At 41.3% G+C, this 15,691-nt stretch overlaps 1 protein-coding gene across 16 annotated transcripts in view; it reads left to right on the top strand.

Moving 5' to 3' along the window:
• The first annotated feature begins 454 nt into the window (after nt 1-454).
• MYT1L (myelin transcription factor 1 like) overlaps nt 455-15,691 on the top strand; it is a 280,396-nt gene continuing 265,159 nt past the window's right edge. For 10 of the 16 annotated variants that reach the window (XM_083607073.1, XM_083607078.1, XM_083607085.1 and 7 more), the window contains exon 1: nt 6,414-6,835. The gene's annotated coding sequence lies outside the window, so the exon portion shown is untranslated. Of the gene's footprint in view, nt 542-6,413; nt 6,836-8,189; nt 9,317-15,691 lie in introns of those variants that run through there. The other 6 variants (XM_083607079.1, XM_083607087.1, XM_083607086.1 and 3 more) reach the window with 4 other exon arrangements.

Genomic DNA, 15,691 nt, shown 5'->3' with positions numbered 1-15,691 from the left:
CAACCTTATTATGCAGCGAGGCTTATTATTGATATTATTCCCTTCTCGGTTGCCATGACCACCTTGTGAGAGACATTCAATTTTCTCTCTTCCATCATCATTATCTATGAGGCCATCTGTTGTGGAAAATGAATTCAGCCTCATTTGCATGACTGATAAGCAATTTTTTTTTATCTATTTAACAGAAGGTCATATGCCGGGGATTTGGAGCTGGTGGAAAGAAAGAGAGGAGGGGAGGGAGAAGTGGAGGAGGAGGAGGAGGAGGAGGAGGAAGAGAGGAAAGGGGGGACCGGGAGGAGGGAAACCATATCTAGAGAATGAGTGGGAGTGCGTGCATTAGGGGATGTATGTGGAAGTAAAACAGATCCCTTAGGCCTGCTAGCCTTTCCTTCTGAATTTGTCATCTCTGCCAGGGCGACATTTTCCCCCCATAGCTCCTGCACACTAAAGAGAAAGAGGGGAGAGCGAGGGGCTATTTCCCCCCCCTCGCAGTCTTCTCGCAGCCCCCACCCCCACCCGCCGTTTTCAACACTGAGCGTTGGTGGGTGTGTTTTATTTTATTTTTTTAAATCTATGGAACGTGGGATATTTTTTTTTTTCAGTATTCAGTGAAGAGGGGGGAAAACGGAATCTTTCCGGGGGTCTCCGCGGTATGCTTCAAGCTTTTTTTTTTTTTAACTACTTCTCGTCCGTTTAAAGTTGCAGCGAGCTAAGGCATATGTGTGTGTCCCCACCCCCACCCTCTTTCCCTTAACCGTGCCGAGATTTCATATGTTGTAGCTTATCTGACGGTGAATGAAGGTTGTGGATTGTGTTCATCTGGGGGTTGGTTGTCTGAGCTGACTGCGTATTATTTTGCTTCAATTGTTGGGTAGTTTTAATACCTACAGATTCCATTGTTTGCTTGCCCACCCCCACCCCCACCCCCCTTTCCCCCTTCTTCTCCCTCAAAATTCTTCACAGCATATTTGCCGTGCTGTCGAAACTGCATGGGACTCTGGAATAGGAAGTAATCTCAGGGTGAAATCTGTCGCGAATGTATACAGCCATTATCGTGCATGCAGGAAGCATGTTGTTTATATATAAAGTTGCTGCATGCTGAACAGTACTTGTTTGCTAAGAAAACAATCGAGGCAGAAACTTCACAGACATCCATTCATCACTTGAATATATCCAGTCATTAATAGGAGATCTAGATACATTTGAACGACGACACTAAGTTGGCATTCCACAACTTATTGTGGAGCAGTTTTGTTGACTTTAATGGGCTACTCTGGAGCAAGTGGACTCCAACTTGTGCCTTTATTCTCAACACCTGTATTTTTAAAATCACCATGACAAAATACTGGCAATATATATATATATATATGTTATGCAACAAGTTAAAATAAATGTATACATAGGTTTCAGTTCTAGAGCTGAGTTATGATATATTTAACTTGTCACAACATGTGAGAATTAACTCTTATTAAATTCCATTTTTATATTCTACAACCTTCAATTTAAAGATGGCACAGAGTTGAGAATACTGCACTGAAATTTTCAGATATGCAAACTTGGTGTGTGTGATAAATATTGTAATAGTTTGGCACAGCAAATTTACTTCCCTTTATAGAGGAACAGTTATAAATACTAAGCTGATTCTCTTGCTGAATTTATACTTGCTATGAAAAAGATTAAACACCAAAGAACAAATTGACTTGCATTTTATTTCCTGTGATACAGTCCTGGAAGTCAGTTGTAAATACTGCAAATCAAAGACTTTCATATATATTAAAAAGTGGTTTACTGCATACAATGTAATTATAGATGTTTTTAAAGTCATAGTAAAAGTAAATATCTGACAAAGCATTGAGGACAGTATTTCTTCACTGAAGAATATAGAATGTCTGCTTCTGCTAAATAACTAAAAGTGCAGCCAATGAAGGATTCTCCCCTTGTACATAACTTTAATTCCAAAATGTATCAATGAAGAATAACTTTTGAAAGACTGAACTATTCCCGGTGGGCTGAATTTAAAATGGAAAAGAAATTTCACTAGTCCTCAGATCAATTTCAATGGAAAATTGGAATTTTTGAACTAACCCTATTAAGGAAGTAAGACTTGCTTAGTTCATATATACATAGAAGCTTAGAGTTTTTAAAACAACTTGGTTGACTAGTCACCTGACCTGCTATTTTAAATAGTACTTCTCTGCATTGCTGTCTCTTGCCATACAAACTGTTTGGTTTAACCATTGCTTAAAAAAATTATATATATGTATATAAAGAGATGTAGGTATCTAACTCCACTATAGTTCTGTATCAAACATAGTTCCAGCACTAATTGGATTTTCTGGTGAAAGTTGAATTACACAGCCTTGTTCACACCAATATGCTCAATCACAACCAACTCTCAACAGACTGAGGGGATATAAAATTGCTAGTTTCCTCAGTTGCTGCCAGCTAGAGAATATTGGGGGGGAATTAATAGCTTGCTTCATAACACTTTGAGCCATTCAGAGTTTAATACCACCACCCTTTTTAAGTTTCAGGAAGTTCCAATGGCTTGTAGTGAGGGGGGGGGGAGAGATAACATGCCTTTTTTCAACCACCAAAAAGAGATAATGCACGTGATTCCCTTTCCCTGCCCCCACAAAAGTTAATTACCAAGCTTGGTTGGATTCCTCCTTGCCACCCTGACATTTGACTGCTGCTAATTCACTGATTAATCTCATTAATGTGATTATGGTGGGATTTGGAGTTGGCTGCCATTGTTCTGCAGACAGTGCTATTCAGCCCAAGAACTTGCCACCTCATTCAGTTTTGCTGTGATTTTCCCGAAGGTTGTTTGAGTGAACTGTATTATGAAAGCGGCTTCTCTTTTCAGCACCAGGAGCTGTCCGTTGCTGATAGCAATTACTTTTGAGTCCTGACTTCCTATTAGTTCACTGGCGAATAGGAAAATAACTCACTTCCCTCAGTTCAGCGACTCTACTACAAAGAGCAGGTTAAAGAAAGGGGAATGTTTATACTCCACAGCCATCATAGGCACTATGCATATTCTTGAAGAGGAAAAAAACACAAGATATATCCACTTTTGTCCTTATTCATGCATGCATTTTACTTAGCCTGCTAAACGTTGGGGTGGGAAAGATGTAGGAATTTCTCTCTCTCTCTCATTGTTTCATACATACAGTTTTAAGACTAGGACATTATTGACATTGCAGGTTTTTTTCCTTCAACAGCGTTGCTTGCCTTCAAATGAGCCCGTTTGGAACAAATATGACTAGTGTTCCCTACAAACCTACGAACAATAGCAAGCCCACCATCACTTTAAACTCTTCACAATTACAGTACTCCGCCGCGCTTGCAATGGACTCCCACCCATATTCAGACTTTAAACGCCTCCCTATCTCTCACGCACGCACATTTATTTCTTCCGAGAGCGTTTGCTCAACTGAACATCTCAGCTGTAGTACTAAATAATCATAGAGATTGTCTTTTCTGAGAAGTCTCTGCTCCCCCCCCCCCCTTCATTGTGCGGAGCTAACACTCCGTCAGCATCCTGAACTAAGTCTAAAAGAACATTGTTTGAAGCACGATGCTTTGCATAGCATCCGCGCATGATCAACGAAGCTGTCTGCTGTTTGACTTTATTATTTGAAGCTACATTGTTATCATGAGATGCGGTTACTGCGCATGTGCAGCAACTTTTCCATCCTGTTTTGAATATCCTCCCTATTCTTCAGGAAACGTGCCACTATGCTGAAAATTTCAAGCCATCATTAGACTCCATTGTGTTCAGAGTTTTCTCTGAATTCAAGGGACTTGTGGCAGAGACAATTAGATATGCATATATGCCCCGCTCCTCATTCTTAGGCAACTCTGTTAAAAATGCAATCCTATGCATGCTTCTAAGAAAATGTGTTTAGTACTGAGCTATTCAGCATGCAATAATGTACTTTCAATAATTAGGGCTTCTGGTTGCACAGTGTGGACGCTTTATTTGAGGCCAGTTTTATTTTCTACTCTCTCCAGCAACATATTCTGCATGTTTACACGGGAAGTAACAATGGGAGTTGTGTGCATGGGATTTCAGTATTGGAATTGTGCGTGTGCCCGTGTGTATTGTTTTCAGGGTGGGGGAAAAGTAAGAGGAGGAAGCTAGGGGAAGAGAGAATGTATAGGACAGAGGCATTCATAGTGACACCTACAATTTGCTGTTTAAATGAAGGCTGTTCACAGCTCTGCATTCCCACAAAGATCTACAGTTCCAGCCTGGCAGTGGTGAACCTTGTCTGTTGTACTTCTGGCGTTGTCTCGTGTTCCTCCAGGTCCGGCCCCTCTCCCGCTCCAGCCAGTCAAAATAAATGAAATGTTATGCTTTCAAGTGTAGGGGCTGAATGAGACAAACTGCGTTATCCTGCTCCCGTGTGCATCAAAGAGAAGGCGTTGCATTCTCATTATAGGTGCTTCGTGGAAAGAGCGGTCTGCTGCAGAGATACCTTTGGGGAAAGGAAGCCCAAGCCCCACGCCATCCCACCAACATTCAGCCCAAGTATGGCGAGTGCAGCGATTTGCCGCACTTGCTATTGTTCGAACTTGCCACGGTTCTGCTGCAGTCGTTTGGGGTCCCTACCTTGACTTTCAATTGAAGTCAGGGCGTGGGAGCTTTGCGATGTTTCCCCGGCGGTGCACCAAATTTCATTATTTTTTAGGTGCCCCTTACCACCCAATTGTAAGTGCATTCGCCCTAGAGTGGGGGCTGCTTGCTTTTTCGCCAACACTTCTCTCAGGAGTAAATGCATCCACACTTAAAAACAGCACAGTGTATATATACTCAGTATCGTTTTCCTTAGCTCCCTATAACCATCCCATCATACTTAGAGTCACAGTGGGTAAAGGATGGATTTCCCCATCCCCTTGCACTGCATGCTCATCAAGAAGGGTGTCTAATCCGCGTTAGCACTTGAGCCTATGCAGATGACCAAAGAACCTCGGGTGAACTTTCTTCTGCACCAACGTACCAAGTGGTAAGGCGACTTCTCTTACACAGCCGGTGGGAATCTGTGGTAAGATGTTCGTCTGCATGGGTTCCTGTGTACTACAGTGCCATCCTAACTATGCTTACTCAGAACTCAATGGGGTTTACTTCCCATTGTGCACCCTTGGTGCAGCGCTAATTATGAAAGGGGCTGCAAAGTCTTGCCTTTGTGACTTCAGGGAGGCATTTAATGCAGGTGATGTAAACATTCTGGAGAAATGTGAAAGATCCGTATGAGCTTCCTCATCCTTCTTCTGCTGATAGCTGCATGTAAGGGGAGTTCGTACAGGACATGCTTTTGTTTTGTTTTTAAAAGATGGTCATTTTCAAATTCTTAACAATTTGACTGATTTATTTTTGAAAAGGGGGAAAGTAGAGTTGACCTCAAAAGCCATAGAAACAGATGCCCATTTAAATTGATAACTGATACTTATCCCTCTTCCCATTTCAAACGTTGAGTAATTTGGACGAGGACCCCCCCCCCCCGCCAAGAAACCTAATCTGCCACCCAAAAGCCACTTGCACATATCAGCATTTTAGGAGGAAGTCATCAGTAGCCCTGGCGAGCTAACCTTCACCCAGCTTTATTATCAGTACCCTGAAAGCAGTGACAAATCCATAGGACCTTTGAGCCAGTGCAGGGTGCCCCCCCATGATATCTGAGGGGCACCTGCCCCCCCGGGTATATCTTCTTCTTCAGAGTGCCACTGGAAGTGTGAAGAAACCCGAGGCTCCGAATTTTACCCAGGAAACGGTTCTCCTTCACCATCAAAATCGACGAGGCTTCTCCAGGACAAGCGAAGATGCTTTATATCACGCTTTGTCTGCGCAGTGCATCCGTTGAAAAAGCGCCTTAACACGCTTTCTCTCCCTCCCTCCCAATCCTGGGTTACTTTTATTTATTTATTTATTTTAAGGAATTTTAAGGAATTTTTATTTATTTTACCTGAAAGTAAGTCCCCTGAGTTTCGATGACGAGCTTTAACCCCCCCCCCCCCAGGAAAAGCTGCAGTGCCGTCCTGCACTTACTCGGGAGTAACAGAAGCTTACTCCCGAGAAAGCCAGAGCAGGCTTGGCCTGGCCTGCGTAACCTTCGGATCGCGACCCTTGGTTCACACCAGGTTACTCCGAGTCTTTTTTTTGTTTGTTTGCTTCCCCGGTCAGACGCACTGCTTGAGGCTTTAGGTGTAACCGAGGGAGCCCCAGGAGACTCCGTCGATGGAGAAGCCGAGCTGGGGGAGGCGAAAGGAAGCCCAGGTGCGAGGGAGGGGGCAGCCCGCTAAGATCCCTTTTCCTTCCTGGGGAAACACCTCGGCGTCCCGCCTCCCCCCCCCCCCCGAATCGAGTCCAGGGAGAGAAAGGCTTGTGCCCTCGCATTCTTTCGCTGCAGCGCGCGCACCCCGACACACACACAGACACACACACTCGTTGGGCAGGATTTGTCAGCAAAGTTTGCCCTCAGCGTGGCTGCCTCGTCTGTGGAGCTGCCGGGGAGAGCCCAGGAGGGAAGCGAGAGAGCGAGCGAGCGAAGGGCGGGCTGCGCTCCAGCGAGGCTTTCCCTTCCCCTCACAGACTGCAGTGCGAGCTGGGAAGGGAATTGCCAAGCGAGAGAGAGAGAGAGAGAGAGCCTTGGTGCGCGGCCGCCGCTGGCCGCGGCGTCTCTCGTCTCGGGCCTTCTTCTCTCGGGCCACCTCAGGCAGCCGCGAGAGGCGGATTACTCTGGCTGGTGTGTGGCTGCGCAAGGAGGTGCGCCGTGTGACTTCCCGCGCTGGGGTCAGCCCAGCTGCCTCCTCCGCCGCGGCAGGAGCGGTCAGTATTGTTGTCTCTCCCTTTCGAGGAGGCTGCAGTTCGGAGGCGGCGGCGGCGGCGGCGGTGGGGGGGGGAGGAGGGCGCGCGCGCGCGCGTTCACACAACACACAAGCCAGGAGCTAGTGGATGGCGAAGGAGGAGAAGAAGAAGGGGGAAGAGAGATGGGGAGAACTGGGGTGTGTGGAGAAGGGGCAACTTCACGCGTGTCTGCATTGTGTGGTGGGAGAGGGAGAGATGGAGGCGGTGGGCATTGTGTGCGACAGAACTCTGAGGGGACTGGGGTGTGTGTGTGTGTGTGTGCGCGCGCGCGTTTGTGAGGGGAAATTGTGGAAGGTTGTGCTTGTGTGAGGGGGGAGGTTGGGGGAAGAAAACGGTGGGATGTGAGTGAATGGGGGTGGTGGGTGGGTTTGACCGTGTGTGAGAGAGAACTCGTGAGGGAACTATGGTGTGTGTGTGAGAGAGAGATATATATGGATGCAGGCTTGTGTTACTGTCTGTGTGTGAGAGAGAGACACACACAGAGCACTCTGATAAGATATTGTGTGAGAAGGTGGAGTGGGCAGAGATTTTGTCCCTCAGTCACAGGGAAAGCTTTCTCTCTTACAGCTCTTCACCAGTTACTTCTCCAACGTCCATACATGTTTTATACATGGGGGAAAAAATAGTACCAGGAAGAGTAGTTTGTGTGTGTTGCCATCTGTGTGAGATGTTTCTGGTTTCTTTTCATGCCTTTCCTGTAGTTGTGGAGTGCCTCCGTGTCAAGGTCCCTACAGCTTGTACCTAGCTCACTGGTTTTGACCACAATAATTAGAATTTAGAAAAGTTGGCATAAAATACATTAAAAAAGACAAACCTTTCTTGTGCAGGGAACTAGCCAGTAAAATTTATTTTGACCTTTTAAGCATAGGGTTACAGTCACAAAGTTCCTAAAGGGTCATGTTTCAAGCAACAGTAACAGCAAAGTTACCTGTCTTATGACTGAGTATTATGCAGGTTAGACTTTTCAGGTATGTGCTGTGTGCCTGAAGTGAATTAATTTAGATGTGTGTCTGACTGATGACCCTTTAAAACAGTTCTTTGCTAGCCTTGGGAGAAAGTGCATCAGAAACAAAATACAAAATTCTGAAGAAAGCTTCCAGATACCCTAGCCTTTTTGTATATGAATCATCACATGTATGTGTATGTATACACATACACAAACAAACACACACACACACACACAAAAGTTTTGTTCCCAAACTTTATACCAGAGATGTTTTTTGTTTAATGTATCTGGCTCTGCAGTCCTGGCTTATTTTCATTTATCCTCATTAAAGGTTTGCTTTTCTTGCGCCTTCCCTTCAAAGGTATGTGTGGCTATCTGCTAACCAAAATGAGGTTAAAGACATACTTGGAGTTAACCCTGTACATGTTGCACGATTATATAAGGATTAAGCAGAGTTTTAATTCTTTCCAAAGAAACACGTCAAAATGGTAGGGAGATTGCTGAATTTCCTGGCATTTTCTATAACGAGCAGACTGTTGTCCGTCGTAGAATTGGAGACCCCATGTTAAAAAACATATATCTTTCACTGGGTTGCTGTTAAATAGCTTGAGTAGTATTTACCGTTCCCATCTATTATATTAAATACAGCATTGCACATGATACACCTCCAGAGATTTAGGGGCCTGTGGGTAACAATGTAGGCAGCATACAGTATACATCCTCAATCTTGCCTGACTCTGTTGGCGAGTCTAATAAACAGGAGATTTAGAAACTATTGTTGTAATCCAAAAGTGGGGGCAAAGGAAGGTGAGGAGTCCCTCTCTTAATTCAGAGGCGAAGTTTACAGCAGCTAGAGGAGGATATCAGTCAGCAGTATGCTACTGATGTTATTTTGCTGCAGTAATGTGGTCTCTAAGGGAACCTGTGCTTGATGCATATACTACACAGCTAGGCTTTCCTGTAGCCCACTGCCTGCCTCTCTGCTGCTAGTTCTTTTAAATGGAGGCTACTGCTGATCCAGCAAGCAGAGTGCTGCACACATGTACATCTTCCTCCGCCGTTTAGTGGCGTCAACTTATTAATTTCTTGCCTTCCAACTTTGGATCCATTGTGTTCCTGTCTGAAAACATTATGACTTCTGTCTGTGTGGCAAAATAATTAGCATACAAATGAGGAGCAATTCCTGTCTCTTGTACCTCGGGAAATGCACACACAGAGAGAAGATGTGCACTGGAAAAAGTTGACTGGGTGAATGGCAAACAAATGGTGGACATTTGGAAGCACTGCAAGAGTTTGTGTTGTTAGCGTGAAGCTGGTTTGTCACAGATTTCTGGGTGAATATCTCGAAGATGGAAAAGCAGGGTGGCTGGTGTTTGAAATGATTGCTTGACGGTGTGGCCTACTTGAAAGTGCAAAGTTGGACTGCATGCATAGATAATTCATTTGGACTACTTTGTTTTGCAATTTTCCTGCGTTCCATTTGATAGCCCATAAAGGTAAGCATGCCCTCTTTTATACTTCGTTATTTTGGCTTTCTGTTCAGCAACTGCAAGGATTTTGATTTGCTTGACGAGGGAACAAAAGAATAGGCTATTTCTTTTTATTGCATGCATTGGGGGGGGGAATATATGAAATATTGAGAGAACCTGATTCTTCTAAGTTAAACAGGAATTTAGTGGTTTTGTTTTCTGAAATGCACAGCAGCCATTATTCAGTGTTTGCATCGTTATTTTTTGTTTTTCTAAAAAGAAGAAAGTCAGACGGATAGTCTTAATAAATGTTGTTTCAGTTAAAATTTCAGAAGGAATTAATTCTGTGTGACATGCTTGTGAGAGAGTATATGTTTTCACTGACTGAAATATTGTGCCTTATATTGTGATTCTGAGAACCTTAACGACTTACTGATACAGAGATGGCAAAGGGTGAAGGGAAGCATTATTTTTGTACTGCCAAATGATATTCTGTATAGAAAAGCAGAACAGAGATAGCAAAAAAAAAGCCTATTTAAATGTAGACAGTAAAATCTATTATTGCAGTTACTCCAAAGTCTTTCACAGGACCTGAATATAATTTAGTCTTCTAGTAAGCTAATAATTGACTTACATGTTTACTGTATAATTGTGCTGGATTACTAGAATGTTTGGTTGAAAATGCCTTCCTTCTTTTTATGATATAAGAGTAGTTTTATCCTGTTATAATGGCTGTTAATCTCCTTAAAAACCAAGGTTTTCATTTTAACTGACCTAATTTTTTTAAAAGCCAAAAACAACCTATCCTGGTTGTGAGGTTGGAATTAAGCATAAATCATCCCTTAATTGTATTTAATTAGTCCTCTAGCTACTAGAAATTGACTGTGGAGTGTTTGGGGTTTTTTTGTTTTTTGTTTTTTTTGGGTCTAATTTATAAGTATACCCCCTCACTTCTTTTCTTTGTAGAAAAAATATATATACTAAGAAGGTGCAAATCTTAAAATTTTGGGGTTCTCAGGCTACCTTTGATGAAATACCAAATATGAGAACTAAGTATGGTTAAAATGACACAATAATCATCAGACAAAGAATTGTTTGAGCAAACTGTTAACCCTTCATATGTAACAGCTTGCAGTTACTTTCGCTCATTGTTCAAGTTTGAATGCTGATCTTAAACTTAGTGGTTACCATCTAGTTAAATCACCATATGCATATGTATTTATTAAGTGTAGTGAGATTATAATACAAAATAAAACCCAGATAAGTGAGAGAATCAAAAAGCTGTGTAAATAAAAACATAATTGCTTTTTAAAAGATAGAGGTCCTGTTTTTGGCCACTGGGAAAAAAGTGAGCTGTACTGACAAGCTTGCACAAAGAAGAAAAAAGACAAAATAATTGAAAATGGGGATGGGGTGGGGATTTTAAGAAAGAACTAAAAGGAGTACTTTGATTTTTAGCTTAGTTTATAGATTGTCTTGTCCGATGAATTAATAAGTGTTAGGTGGCAAGCCTAAGAGCTTGGCATGCAAAATAGTTTGCTCATTGCCAGCAACAGCCCTTCTTTTGTGTTTGAGTATACACTGCTGAAGTATGTTCCTGCCACTGCATACGTGACTAGATTGTTCACCGAAGTTATTAATTTATAGTATGACTTTATGGTGAGCTATCTTGTTGTTGTTGTTTTTTTTTGGCACGATTTCCCTGCTCTTATTTTCCATTATGAATCATTAAATTTGCTTTTTGAGGAACTCTAGTTTGTTTTGACTCTTCATAATTTCACATTATGCAGAAGTTGAGTCAATACATATATATATAAAATGAACATGTGGGTATACCCACCCCTATATATAGTGAGAGAGGTGTGTGTACTCACAAACCAGCCACAAACATTCTCATGGGAACTTTGCAAGTTGAATTCAGAAAGTGCTGTTCTGAATGTAATGAAGCAGTGGTGCCTTGCAGTCATAACCATTGCTATACTTTATCAACACACACACACACACACACACACACACACGAACTTAAGCAGGCACACAGTAATTATACTTTTTGACACAATGATAGTTCAAAATATAGCTGTTCTTTCAAATGCCATCCTTCAGAATCACATTCAGTAAGTGATCTCATTTTCTAGGATAGCACTTGTATCAAGCAGAATAACTGCTGTTGTCATCATGTACCTCTTGCCATTATAGTTCAACAAAATGTACCATTTTGTTATTGTTTGTTCCTTCTTTGATTGTAAGCATTGGGGAGGCTTTGTGGTGATATTTAAACCCTTACGAAACACAGAGCCCCAACATTTGCAAATTGTTTATTGGGGCAAGTAACTTGCCCGCTGTAAATTCTCTCTAAGGTTTGTCAACAAAGTACAGTTCACCCATGCTAATAGTATATCGATTAAATGTGATTTCATCCCATTAAAGTACATTATTCTTTTATTAGTACCAACATGTTTATGTGAAAAATTTAAAGTTACAAAATGATTGAAGGAGAATAGAGAAGTGGTTCGAGTCGCAAAAATGTCCAACAGACCATTAAAGTAAAATGTTTATTTTATTTATTTTATCTCGTTAGATATGGTGTGGATACCAGAGTTTAATATTGCTCCTTGGGAAAGGCTGCAAATATACATTTGCCACATAACTATGCTAGCCAGCTTGGATGTGAAATAATCAAGGCTGCAGGGCACCCCATAGAGAGCCATCACATCTAGTATGGAGCAGTCTGGTAAATTGTGAACATACAGAAATCAATGTTGCATCTGCCAGTAGGCCCTTCGGTTCTCTGAAACTCCCACGTGTCTAATGAGTCTGGCCGATTGGTTTCAGACACTAGTTTTCTTCAGGATAAATTTAATGCATCTTGAGGGTCAGGCATAAGCAAATTGATTATAGCTCTGCACCAGGCAAACTCATAAACATCTGTAAGATTGAAGATTTTAAGGCCATTCAGCATCAGGGTCTGCTGTTTTCAAAACCCATCTCCCTCATCCCAGCATGGCATATCTCATGCCAGCATGGTGCTCTTGAATTGGGAAACTGATTAGAAAAAGGGCATGCTATATACTGATGTTCTATTTCTATCTGGCAATGATCCAGCTGTTTGTAAGTTGTGGGTTGTGGATTGTGCTGCTCATTGCTAGTTGTTATTGGCCATGGGGTGGTAGGGAAAGCACTGTTTTAAAAATCATTTGCATGATAGGTTTTGAGCAGACAGCTACTTTGGTCTTGAACACAGCACAGTTAAAGCTTCTTTGTCCTCAGTGTCCATATATGCTGTTTATAACAGCAAAATCTTATTTATTTAGCTTCAGTTGTATGTTGTTCTAGGACTGGATGTTTTTAGCTTTCTACATTTTTCAACCTTCTAGAATTTATTTCTATTTTGGTTGTAGAAATGAATAACATATTAAATAGTCAAGTTTGTGATGTATTAGCTTAAATGTACAGGTACTGGGTCCAACAGACTATATGGTTCCACCTTACATTTTATACTTATTGGGGTATTATTGGGGCAGAGTTAGTGTCAAAATTCATTTTTCCAAGCAACATTTTGTCTTCTACCATCTCTGGTCAGGGCTGAAGAATATTACCAAGGGAATAAAATGTTATGCCTAATTTTAGTGTTCTTCTGCCTAATGTGCTGTGAATAAGTACCATGTTACAGCATTTAACTCTGTCCATCTCTGTCACTTCCTGAACATTTGTTCTTTTCATATAACCCCCTCCCCCCAATGCTGTGAGCTTAGGATACCTGAGATTTGTTGTTTGAAGAAATTATGGAAGGGATTATCTTTTGCCTTTGAGTCCTGTCTCACATTTAACACCGGATGGGATGTTGTTTCTGCTTCTAGGCTGTACATAATGATTCTTCTATGCTTGATGGATCACACAACTGAAAACTCTGATACAAGGTGCTTTGGAAGGACTAACAGATTGGAGATGAAAAATATAGTTTAAACAATATTTCTCTTCAATCTGTCTTGAAGAAGGAATCATGACGTATTAGTACTTCCAAAGTATGTTCAATCAATGGGCCATGGCGCTATGAACTGAGGTTCTGACATGCTTTTTATAAGAGCACAGCTGAGGAGAACCTCTTGAATTAAAATGTATACTAAACCAGGGAAGCCTGGTTTATCCTTACTAGTATTGGGTCTTTTTGTCTCAGTTTTTTTTTTTTTAAGAATTTGGGCTATGCAGGTAAATAAGTGGGCCAGTAAAATATGTTTCTCTCGTACCGCCTCTAGTTTAAAAGAGGGGTTGTTGTCAGTAGTAGTGGATTTGTACAACCATTTTTGGGATTGCAGCTGATATGATAAAGCCAACATAGGATGATTTTGCCTCCATCATGGTGGTTAGTAGTGTTGTGACACACATACCCAACATATATCAGGCATGTTATGAGATTGCTTATCACCATACCCTATCTCAGCTCACATTCTGAAAGTTTTCTAGAGGTGGTGGGATATTATCTTGTACAGTGTTCTCTCTCACATACAAAACTTACAGGAAATTTATTGCAGAAAACATAACCAAGAAATGATTGTGGGGACCCACTCTGTTTAAAGTTGAGCTCATCTTAATGTGTTTGAGAGCTGCAACAAGAACACATTTGTACCAGTCCAGGCAAAGCCATTTGTTCTGAAGTTGTATTAAAATAAAGAAGAGCTCTTTTGCAACTAGCTCCGTTCACATTTAGTTCAGTGGGGCTTAAGCAGGATTGATTTTGTCTCTGGAGCTCTTGAATATGACTTTAACCATTGTGATTTCCGGGAGTTAGTGTGGCATAGTATTCCAAAGCAGCAGCTAGGGGTGGGAATGATTCCCACTTCAAATCCTTCCTCAGCCACAAAGTCATTTTGTGTGTCTCATCAACTTCCTTTAAAAATGCATATACTGTATAATATTGGCCTATCACAAAGGGTAGTTGATAGCTTTATTGAGATTTGTGTATGTGAAGTATCAGACAAACATACATTATGACAAATAATTGAAAGTAATGTGAAACCCAGTCCTAACCATATTTACTCAGAATTAAATCTCCCAGAGTTCATTAGAACTTAGTTAGTAGAAGGCATGCTAAGGATTAGGGACACTGGAAACAATCCAGTTAAGTTTGAATTGTGGCCTTAAGTGTTGATTTTTTTTTTTTGGAATGTGTCATTAAAAAGGTACATTTAAATGGTAAGCATAAAAGGGCATTAATGAATTTGACCAGAGGCCAAGGTTTGTTCTTTGTTATAGCTCATGGTTAGTCTGAATAAAACTTAACCACAACTCTGGAGTTGGACAACATGCCAAAGCTAACTTTGTTTTAGCTTGGCGCAACTGCAAAAAGACAGGGGAGGAGCAAAGTGCCAAACTAAGCAAAGAATTGTCATGCTAAGCAAAGATTTGGGTTAGCGTGACCGGGCCATTGTCTTCCAAATATTTTATTGGGAACCAGAATAGTCTTGATAAAGCATGTTGTTAGCAAAATGTGATTGTCAACAGGTTGTATACTTTTGAATACCATAAAATTTATAATTCACAATAGTGTCCCAAATTGACCTCGTAATTATCAGTACCTTCGATCCATTTGATAGTCCAAGGGACTAGCTAGTCAACTTTATTCCCATTTCCAAATATCCTGAAAAACTACTATGCTTTTGACAAGTTTAAAAACAATATTTCCCCAAGGGATTAGCTACACATATACAGCAGGCCAAGAAATGTTCTCATTTGCACCCCTCCAAGGACAAGTTATTGTACCTGTTTACAAATGAGAGAGAGTCACTAATGATCTAAACAGTAATAGGCTGAAATATTTTACTGGTTATCAATAATATTAACATTTAAATGCCAGCAAATTAAGTTTTGGTAGAAATCAGGAACTGATGATACTATTATGATTTAAACAATTTCATTGTCGGTTACTTGGACTTAAAATCCAGATCACTAATGGATTTTTTTCTTCTTCCTAGCAGACTTGTCAACAATCTGTCTGTCATGACCATCTACTGCCTTTGGATTGTGGACAGAATGTTCAGTGATAGCATTAAAAATTATGTATGCAAACTGAGAGCACAAGATTGTAGGGCTGCACTTAAAAACGAGCTGTCTTGGAGTATGCTTTATTTATTCAAATTTCTATCCAGCCTCTTCCCAAATGTTCAGGGTAGATGATGGCAAATTAGCAACATGCACTGATTTTAGTAGCATGATTTTGTTTTAACACATCAAAATGCTACACTCTCATCTATATGGTGGCACAACCTTGCATGCTAAAAGCTTCTTGTGCATTATAAACTGCTTACAGCTATTCTTAAAAAAAAGCTCAAGTGTTTGACAAACCTCTGGGTGAAGGCAGTTGCCCAGTTTTAAGGCAGCCCTGAGAATACTTCAGTTTCTGCTGAA

The sequence above is a fragment of the Podarcis filfolensis genome (genome assembly GCF_964270895.1).
Source record: "Podarcis filfolensis genome assembly, chromosome: 3".
NCBI lineage: Eukaryota > Metazoa > Chordata > Lepidosauria > Squamata > Lacertidae > Podarcis > Podarcis filfolensis.
The sequence above is the reverse complement of the archived record's forward strand: the minus strand, read 5'-3'. Positions and strand labels throughout refer to the sequence as shown.